The sequence below is a fragment of the Delphinapterus leucas genome, chromosome 14 (genome assembly GCF_059928025.1).
Source record: "Delphinapterus leucas isolate spDelLeu-1000000601 "Yukka" chromosome 14, BTC_Dleu_Yukka2, whole genome shotgun sequence".
Classification (NCBI taxonomy): domain Eukaryota; kingdom Metazoa; phylum Chordata; class Mammalia; order Artiodactyla; family Monodontidae; genus Delphinapterus; species Delphinapterus leucas.
Window position 1 is genome coordinate 67,116,356 of NC_143142.1, and position 10,426 is coordinate 67,126,781.

A 10,426-nucleotide genomic window follows, 5' to 3' on the forward strand; every position below is an offset into this window, starting at 1 on the left:
TACCTTTTATAGGGGTTTATTTTTAAATGGCGTGTTAAAAACAAATCTTATTACCTTACTTCATGTTAGGCTCTGACCGTCCGCCCGCCCCACCCCGCTCCCCTTTACCTCCGCCCTTTTAGTACCAGGTGGTCTCCCCAGGTTAGTCTTAATCACCTGCGTTGTCTTACAGAGGTAGAATGTGAACAACATAATGTAATTTTAAGGTTTCTAGTGTCCCGATTATAAAAAGTAAGAGGAAACAGTTTTAATAAATATACTGAGCTCAGTATATTAAACATCATTTCAACATGCAATCGATATAAAATTATTGATATATTTTATAGTTTTTTCGCGCTAAGTCTTTGAAAATGGTGTGTATTTTACACTAGGACATCTCAATGTATGTTCGCCTCACACTAGCCATATTTCAAGTACTGAGTACTAGTAGCTCTAGACCTTGATTTTTGAATTATAAATTGAGATCCTTTCTATTTTGGATTTATTATATCTTTCTCCCTCAAAATCGTTTCTTATGTGTGAGCTTGAATGAGCACGGACTTTTCTAAATTGTCTAGGGTGTTACAAAGACACCCTGAGAGAGTCCAAAAGAAGGCTGAAACTATGCCTTCTATTTCTCAGTTTTGTGCCCTTATGGCCATGTGCACAATTCTACTTCATTTTATCCACCCCTCCAAAGGCATAGAAAATTTTAGCTAACATTAACCTTTCCTGTTACTCCACTGTTTCCCTAGTCCTTCTATAACCCTGTATGTTGCTTCTCTAACAACTCATTTGTAGCAGTAGCCTCTGGAGCAGTGATTTCAACCCTGGCTGTACAACAAAGTCAAGAAGAGCTTTTAAAAATGGTAAATGCAGAGCAGGAAGAAGCAAACCCTGGATGTTGGGATTAACTGGATCTAGAATGGGAACCTGGACATGTTTTTAGAGAACTACACAGGCTGTTCTGAAGCTCACCCAGAGTTGAGAACACTGATCCAGGGTGTGAGTTTTGGGGTTTAAAGGAGTAATCTTGCTATTTAGTGAAAAGTGATCTTTTTTTCCCCTACCTTCCCAATTAGGTACAATTTTCACTGATTTACTATGTCTACACCCCTTTGGTGATATACCCCAAGGACATAATGTTTCATGGCAGCTTAATAAAGGTACTGATTTTTTTTTATATTTACCAGTGAATAGCTTGTATAACTAGACATTTACTTATAGAATATGCAAATATGCTTGCCATCTGATATTTCTGTTTAAACAATAATCATTATTTGAAGGGTAGATTTCTCTAGCAAAGCAAATCTCATTTCAAGGGAGAAAGTAAACTAAAACACAAAGCGGCACTCCCAGGATATTTTTGTCAGGAGGAAATGCATAGCAGAATTACAAATGAAACTCAGATGTTCCTTTCTCTACCTCTTTTCATGAGTTGTCATTTAATGCTCACCCCTGGTCTTATGTTCTCTTCCCAAGGACTCAAAGCAAAAGCTGTAGCAGGAGTGATAGTTCCCCATACATTTTCCTTTTGAGAGGGAGAGATGTAAAGAATAGATTCCTGTAGATAAGGTCCATTTGGCTAAGATTTTTTAAAATGCCAAGTGGTTTAATTTATGTGTTCATAATATAAAAGTTGCTTTCTGCTTCATTCTCATATAGTAAATGAGGTTTCATAAGTTCCCATACACAAATGTATACATTCATGCATTAATTTAGATTTGATCAATACTGTGATTTATGAACAAGCTAGGAGTTATTGAAGCTTGGCGACCTTCCCGTTTGGGTCTAAATTTATTGTCTTGTATTAAATCTTGCTTATGAAGCAAATTTAAGATTTTCTTTTGCTCTAAATATATGACTGGGATTCTTTCATTTAAATCCATTAAACACAGTAATCCCCTTCACCCTCTCCCAACCACACAGCATATTAATTTGCACCTGAATTAGTTTTCTCTTTCATTCCTATGCTGTTATGACATAGGTTGATAACACTGCTGTAGAACAGTTGCTTTGAAGATCTTAGGACAAAAAGGAAACTCCGGAAGTGGCTACATTTTATCAACTAGCAGGCTGACTGCTAAAGTACCCTTAAGGCTAGTTTAAAACTGGAACTGTAATGATATTAAGGTTGGACCACTTGCAAACTAAACGGACATTAACAAAGATGTTTGTCCTAGTAAGAAAACCGAGAAAATTAGATACTAACTTTGAAGCAATGCTGTAAAGACAGCCACAAAAGCATGGTGAAAGATTTGGCTGACACCCTCACCTAGAACCCCAAAAGAAACATCTGCTTTGTTTTAAGGCAGGATGGGTTTCTTTATGGTAGAGTGTCCCTTGGGAGCAGCAATACCCAGCTCCATAAGTCTTCCTCAATGAACATGTCATCCTCCTGCTTGCAATGGCTCCCAGTTGTCTCGGAATAAAGTTTCCTACCTGGAATTCCAGGCCTTCCACACTCTGGGACATTCTTCCAAGTGCTCGAAACTGTTACATAAACACACTCAAATCTCTCCTATATTAACAAATAGGAACTCTTCCTTGATGCTACATCCACCTCTTGGGGCCACTCTTCTCTACTCCAAATCAACTTCTCCAAGAGCTGCCTGCTCTCCTTTGCTGCACACTGCAGCGCGCCTGCGGGCTCTTGCCGCGTCACTGAAATTATCTTCATCTCGTCCTTGTATCCAATGAGCACTTTTTATACTTATTCCGCTTAACCTTTCCATGGCAGGACTGACACTAATGACTGCTCCTCAAAGCACTGTCTTCCTTTGCCTTCCTTCTGCTTTCTTTCCTATTCCATAGTCCTGCCTCAGTCTCCTTCGCAGGCTTAATGTTCCTATCACTCTTGGGTTATTTATCTAGGATTCGTCTTGGGCCTGCTTTCTGCTTACTCCGTACTCTCCACCTAAACATCCTGTCCTTTCCTAAGATTTCTGCTACCTTGTTGACAAGTTCCAGACCTATATTGTCATTCCTGATCTCTCCATTGAGCGCCAGACCCAGAAATCCACTGTTCTACGGATGTCTCCACTTGGCAATTAAAATTCAACCTCAACTTCCCAAACCGAAATCTCAGTTAAAATGCTTTTTAGCTTAGTATTAGATAGCACCACTATCTATTCAGTTCCTCTGGCCTTGAGCCTGGTGGCCATTCTTGACTTTTCCTTCAACCTCCATAGCCAGTCAAGGCCAAATCCTGTGACTCATACCTCTCAACTGTCAAATCCATCTGTCTTTGTCCATCTTTACCACTATTACCATGGTTTAGGCCACTATCATTTAGACCATGATCTATTACAGTAGTCCCCCAAACAATATTCTTACATCCAGCCTTGCTTTCCTCCAATTCATTTTCCATGCTGCAGCTGGAATGATTTTAATTCAAATTAACTCCACCCACTTCCCTGCTTGAAACCTTTGTTGTTGTCCTTAGGGTAACATCCCAGTTTCTTAACATCACTTAGAAGGTCTTCTACATCTGGGCCGTTTACCTCTTTAATCTCATTTCATGCCATTCTTCCTCTTGCATTCTTGGCCTCAGCCGTAGAGACATTCTAGGAGCCATTCATGTATTCTACATACTCCTATTCTGCCTCTAGGCTTGGAATATGGCTCTCCTTTGCCCACTCTTAGCTTAGCTAAGCTAACTCCTACTTGTCTTTCAGAGCTCAGTTTATGTATCACTTCCTCTAGGATGTCCTCCCTAACCTTCTAGGTAAGGTTACGTGGCCTTGTAGTAGGAGCCAATTGCATCCTGCATGTCCCTAGCCACAAGCTACATACCTTGTTTAATTGTCTCTCTTCTATTTTCATTCCAATGAAGACAGTACCTACAAAGTCCCTGGCAGGTTAAGAGAGGCCAGTATGTACTTACTGACTAATTCAATATTCTTCCAAACAAACTTAATACTTCAGCTGGACTGAGCTTTTGACCATTTTTCAGACATGCATTGTAGTCTCCCATATTTGGGCCTTTTCTTGTGCTATTTTTCTGCCCAGGTTGCTCTCACCTTTTATCCCTACCCTCCCCATCTCTACCTGTTTTAAGGCCCCAGCTTAAAAAGTTGACTTCTTTCAACATATTTTCCTAATCAGTACAATCAGGGCTAGTCCTTCCCTCCCTCTCCCCAGGAAAACGCACACGAAGGCAACATTTTGCATATATCTTCTGAATGCTTAAACAGCTCTCTTTAGAAGTCTATCCATGGATCTTTTTGGGTTCCATAAACCTCTGACTCAGACTGGCTAGATGTTCACTAACTCACTTCCTCTTCTTCCTGAGCACACAGCCAGACTATATTTCCTGGCCACTATTGCAGTTGCGAGCAGCCATAGACTGAGTTTTACCAAGTGTATACCAATTACAGACCTAGACCTGAAAAATCCCTCACACATTATCTTCCACATTCTTTTCCCATCTGTGATGTAGATGAGTATGATGACCACATGTTAAAAATGGCAGAGCCACAAGATGAAAGGTGCATCACCACATGGAAGAAAGGTGCCCTCCAATTAGATATAGGTGTTTTATCAGACTTTATGTGAAAGAAAAACATATTTTTATTGAGTTTGAAGTATTATATATTTTTGTGTACATTTGTTACAGCAGTTAACATATCTTAACTAATATAAAATGCTGGGTTAACAGGGAATTTGGCTCAATATTCTGTAATAACCTAAATGGGAAAAGAATCTGAAAAAGAATGGATACTTGTATGGGTATAACTGAATCACTTTGCTGTACACCTGTAACTAACACACCATTGTTAATCAACTGTACTCCAATATAAAATAAAAATTTTTAAAAAATGCTGGGTTAAAAACCTCTGGTTTGGGGCTTCCCTGGTGGCACAGTGGTTGAGAGTCCACCTGCCAATGCAGGGGACACGGGTTCATGCCCCGGTCCGGGAAGATCCCACATGCCGCGGAGCAGCTGGGCCCGTGAGCCATGGCTGCTGAGGCTGTGCGTCCAGAGCCTGTGCTCCACAATGGGAGAGGCCACAACAGTGAGAGGCCCGCGTACTGCAAAAAAAAAACCCAAAAACAAACCTCTGGTTTGTAAGGAAAAAGTAAAATGATCAGTGGTTAAGGGGGAAGGAGGGATAAATAGGTGGTGCACTGAGGATTTTCAAGGCAGTGAAACTATTCTGTATGTAATTATAATGATGGATACATGTCATAATACTTTTGGCAAAACTCATAAAATACACAGTACCAAGAAAGAAGACTATCATGAAATATTGGCTTTGGGTGTTGATGTGTATCAATGTAGGCTGTAGATTGTAACAAATGTGCATTCTGGTATAGGTTGTTGATGGTGGGGAGGCTATGTCATTTGAAGCCAGGGCATGTATGGAACTCTTTGTACTTTTTGCTCAGTTTTGCTGTGACCCTAAAACTAATTCTAACTTAGGAAAAAAAATACACAAAAACATATAAATGTTTTACACATTTATGATATGTAGTTTGTACTACTTATTTGCTCTGATCACAGACTGCCTGGGACTCTCCCAATTTGTAGCGTAGAGCCTGATAGTATTTATTGTCAATCCACCAAGGTGAAATAGCAATCCTAAATGTGTATGTACTAAACAACAGAGCTTCAAAATATATGGAAAACAAATGAATAAACAAAACCAAAAAACCTGATAAAGCTGAAAGGAGAAATAGACAAATTCGCAGTTGTAGTTGGGGCCTTCAACATCCCTTTCCAGCAATTGATAGAGCTGTTAGCTGTTAGAAGATCAGCAAAAACATAGAGGGACAGAGCAACAGCATCAGCCAACAGGATCTAAGTGATATTTATAGATTGCTGCATACAACAGCACAATACATATTGTTTTCAAGTGCCCATGCAGCATTCACATACGCACACCTAGGCTGTAAGTAGATCTAGAAGAATTGAAATCATATACAGTATGCTCTCTGACAATAATAGAATCAAACTAGAAATCAATAGCAGAAATAAAACAAGAAAGTATCTAAATACCTGGAAATTATACACTTCTAAATAATTCATGGGTTGGGACTTCCCTGGTGGTCCAGTGGTTAAGACTCTGCGCTTCCAATGCGGGGGGTGTGGGTTTGATCCCTGATCAGGGAACTAAGATCTCACATGCTGTGGGGCATGGCCAAAAAAACAGAAAGAAAAAAAAATTCATGGGGTCAATGAGGAAGTCTCAAGGGAAATAAAAAAATACATTGAACTGAATGAAAATGAAAATACAACATACCAAAATTTGTGGGACACAGCTAAAGCAAAGCTGAGAGAGTAATTTATGGCACTAAATGTTTATATTAGAAAAGAGGTGGTGCAGTGGTTAAGACTCTGCGCTCCCAATGCAGAGGGCCCAGTTTCGATCCCTGGCCTTGGAACTAGATCCCACATGCATGCCACAACTAAGAGTTTGCATGCCACAACTGAGGAGCCAGCGAGCCGCAACTAAGGAACCTCCAAGCCTCAACTAAGAAGCTGCCGAGCTGCAACTAAGGAGCCTGTGAGTCACAACTAAGGAACCCATAAGCCACAACTAAGGAGCCTGACTGCTGCAACTAAAAGGAGCCCACAAGCCTCAACTAAGGAGCTGGAAAGCTGCATCTAAGGAGCCCACGAGCTGCAACTAAGGAGCCCAACTGCTGCAACTAAGACCCGGCATGACCAAATAAATAAAAATAAATAAATAAAAACATTATAAAAATGTAAAAAAAAAAAAAGAGAAAAGAGGAAAGGTCTCAAATCAATAATCTAAGTTCCTATCTTAAAGAAAAAAAAAAAGAAGTGCAAAATAAACCCAAAAAAGCAGAAGGAAGGAACTAATAAATAGCAGAAATCAGTTACATTGAAAATAGGAAAACAGTAGAGAAAATCAATGCAAGAAACTGATTCTTCTAAAAAAAATCAATAAAATTGATAAATCTTTAACAAGAGTGACAAATATGAGAGAGGACACAAATCACCAATATCAGCAATGAAACAGAGAGTATAGCACTACAGATCCTGCAGCAATTAAAAGGATAAAAGGAGAATACTACAAACAATTTTACGTTCATAAATTTGACAACTTGGAAGAAGTGGGCCAATTCCTAAAAACCCACAAACTATCAAAATTCAACCAAGACAATCTGAATACTCCCATAATGATTAAGAAAATTGAACTCCTGAAAAGATAAGGAAAAGCTCCTGAAAAGGAAATCTCCAGGACCTGATGGATTCACTGGTGAATTCTACTAAATATTTAAAGAGGAATTTAAGACCAGTGTTATACAGTGTCCTCCAGAAAATAGAAGAGGAGGGAATACTTTGCAATCATTTTATGAGGTCAGTAAAGATGCTAAAACCAGACAAAGACAATACAAAGAAAACAAACCTACAGACAAAATCTCTCATGAACATAGACACAAAAATCTCAGCAAAATATAATCAAATCAAATCTAGCAACACATAATAAGAATCATACACCACCACCAAGTGGCATTTCTTTTATATCTTTAAGGCTGTTCTAGTATTTAATAGTCCATCAGTGGTAAACATATGTTCACACAAAACCTTGGACAGGAATCTTCATTGCAGCATTATTCACAATGGCCAAATAGTGGAGACAACCCAAATATTCTCAACTGATGGATGGATAAACAAAATGTGGTATATCCATCTAATGGAATATTATTCAGCCATAAAAAGGATGAAGTACTGAGATATGCTACAACACAGATGAACCTTGAAAACGTTATGTTAATTTAAAGAAGTAAGTCACAAAAGGCCACATATTGTATAATTCTATTTATATAAATATTCAGAATAGGCAAATACATAAAATCACAAAGCAGATTAGTGGCTGCCAGGGACTAGGGAGTGAGGAGAAAGGGAGTGAGTGTTGAAGAGTATGGAACTATTTTTGGAGTAATTAAAATGTTCTGGGATTAATGGTGATGGTTTGAAACTTTGTAAATGTATTACAAACCATGGAATTATATAGTTTAAATGTGTAAATTATATTGTATGCTAATTATATCTTAAAAAGCCAATCAATATAATCTACCATATCAACAGTCTAAAGAAAAATAATATTATCCTATCAATTGATGCAGAAAAGCATGTCACAAAATCCCATACCCATTCATGATAAAAACTCTCAGAAAATGAAGAATAAAGGGGAACTTCCTCACCTTGATAAAATCTACAAAAAGCCTTTACTATCATAATTAATAGTAAAAGACTGAATACTTTTCCCCTAAAATCAAGAACAAGGCAAAGATGTTCACTCTTACCACTCTTATTCGACATAGTACTAGGAGATTTAACTAGAGGAATAAAGCAAGAAGAAGAGATAAAAGATACACAGATTGGAAAGGAAATAATATTTACTTACATATTTGAATTATCAAATATAAACAAACAGTGGAAGGCAATTTCTTTTTTTTTTTTACATCTTTATTGGAGTATAAATGCTTTACAATGGTGTGTTAGTTTCTGCTTTATAACAAAGTGAATCAGTTATACATATACATATGTTCCCATATCTCTTCCCTCTTGCATCTCCCTCCCTCCCACCCTCCCTGTCCCACCCCTCCAGGCGGTCACAAAGCACCGAGCTAATCTCCCTGTGCTATGGAGCTGCTTCCCACTAGCTATCTACCTTACGTTTGGTAGTGTATATACGTCCATGCCTCTCTCTCGCTTTGTCACAGCTTACCCTTCCCTCTCCCCATATCCTCAAGTCCATTCTCTAGTAGGTCTCTGTCTTTATTCCTCTCTTACCCCTAGGTTCTTCATGACATTTTTTCCCTTAAATTCCATATATATGTGTTCGCATATGGTATTTGTCTTTCTCTTTCTGACTTACTTCACTCTGTATGACAGACTCTAGGTCTATCCACCTCATTACAAATAGCTCAATTTCGTTTCTTTTTATGGCTGAGTAATATTCCATTGTATATATGTGCCACATCTTCTTTCTCCATTCATCCGATGATACACGTTTAGGTTGTTTCCATCTCCGGGCTATTGTAAATAGAGCTGCAATAAACATTTTGGTACATGACTCTTTTTGAATTATGTTTTTCTCAGGGTATATGCCCAGTAGTGGGATTGCTGGGTCATATGGTAGTTCTATTTGTAGTTTTTTAAGGAACCTCCATACTGTTCTCCATAGTGGCTGTACCAGTTCGCATTCCCACCAGCAGTGCAAGAGTGTTCCCTTTTATCCACACCCTCTCCAGCATTTATTGTTTCTAGATTTTTTGATGATGGCCATTCTGACCAGTGTGAGATGATATCTCATTGTAGTTTTGATTTGCATTTTTCTAATGATTAATGATGTTGAGCATTCTTTCATGTGTTTGTTGGCAGTCTGTATATCTTCTTTGGAGAAATGTCTATTTAGGTCTTCTGCCCATTTTTGGATTGGGTTGTTTGTTTTTTTGTTATTGAGCTGCCTGAGCTGCTTATAAATTTGGGAGATTAATCCTTTGTCAGTTGCTTCATTTGCAAATATTTTCTTCCATTCTGAGGGTTGTCTTTTGGTCTTATTTATGGTTTCATTTGCTGTGCAAAAGCTTTGAAGATTCATTAGGTCCCATTTGTTTATTTTTGTTTTTATTTCCATTTCTCTAGGTGGTGGGTCAAAAAGGATCTTGCTGTGATTTATGCCATAGAGTGTTCTGCCTATGTTTTCCTAAGAGTTTGATAATTTCTGGCCTTACATTTAGCTCTTTAATCCATTTTGAGCTTATTTGTGTGTATGGCATTAGGGAGTGATCTAATCTCATACTTCTACATGTACCTGTCCAGTTTTCCCAGCACCACTTATTGAAGAGGCTGTCTTTTCTCCACTGTACATTCCTGCTTCCTTTATCAAAGATAAGGTGACCATATGTGCGTGGGTTTATCTCTGGGCTTTCTATCCTGTTCCATTGATCTATATTTCTGTTTTTGTGCCAGTACCATACTGTCTTGATTACCGTAGCTTTGTAGTATAGTCTGAAGTAAGGGAGCCTGATTCCTACAGCTCCGTTTTTCATTCTCAAGATTGCTTTGGCTATTCGGGGTCTTTTGTGTTTCCATACAAATTGTGAAATTTTTTGTTATAGTCCTGTGAAAAATGCCATTGGTAGTTTGATAGGGATTGCATTGAATCTGTAGATTGCTTTTGGTAGTAGAGTCATTTTCACAATGTTGATTTTTCCAATCCAAGAACATGGTATATCTCTCCATCTATTTCTATCATCTTTAATTTCCTTCATCCATGTCTTATAATTTTCTGCATACAGATCTTTTGTCTCCTTAGGTAGGTTTATTCCTAGATATTTTATTCTTTTTGTTGCAATGGTAAATGGTAAATGGGAGTGTTTTCTTGATTTCACTTTCAGATTTTTCATCATTAGTGTATAGGAATGCCAGAGATTTCTGTGCATTAATTTTATATCCTGCTACTTT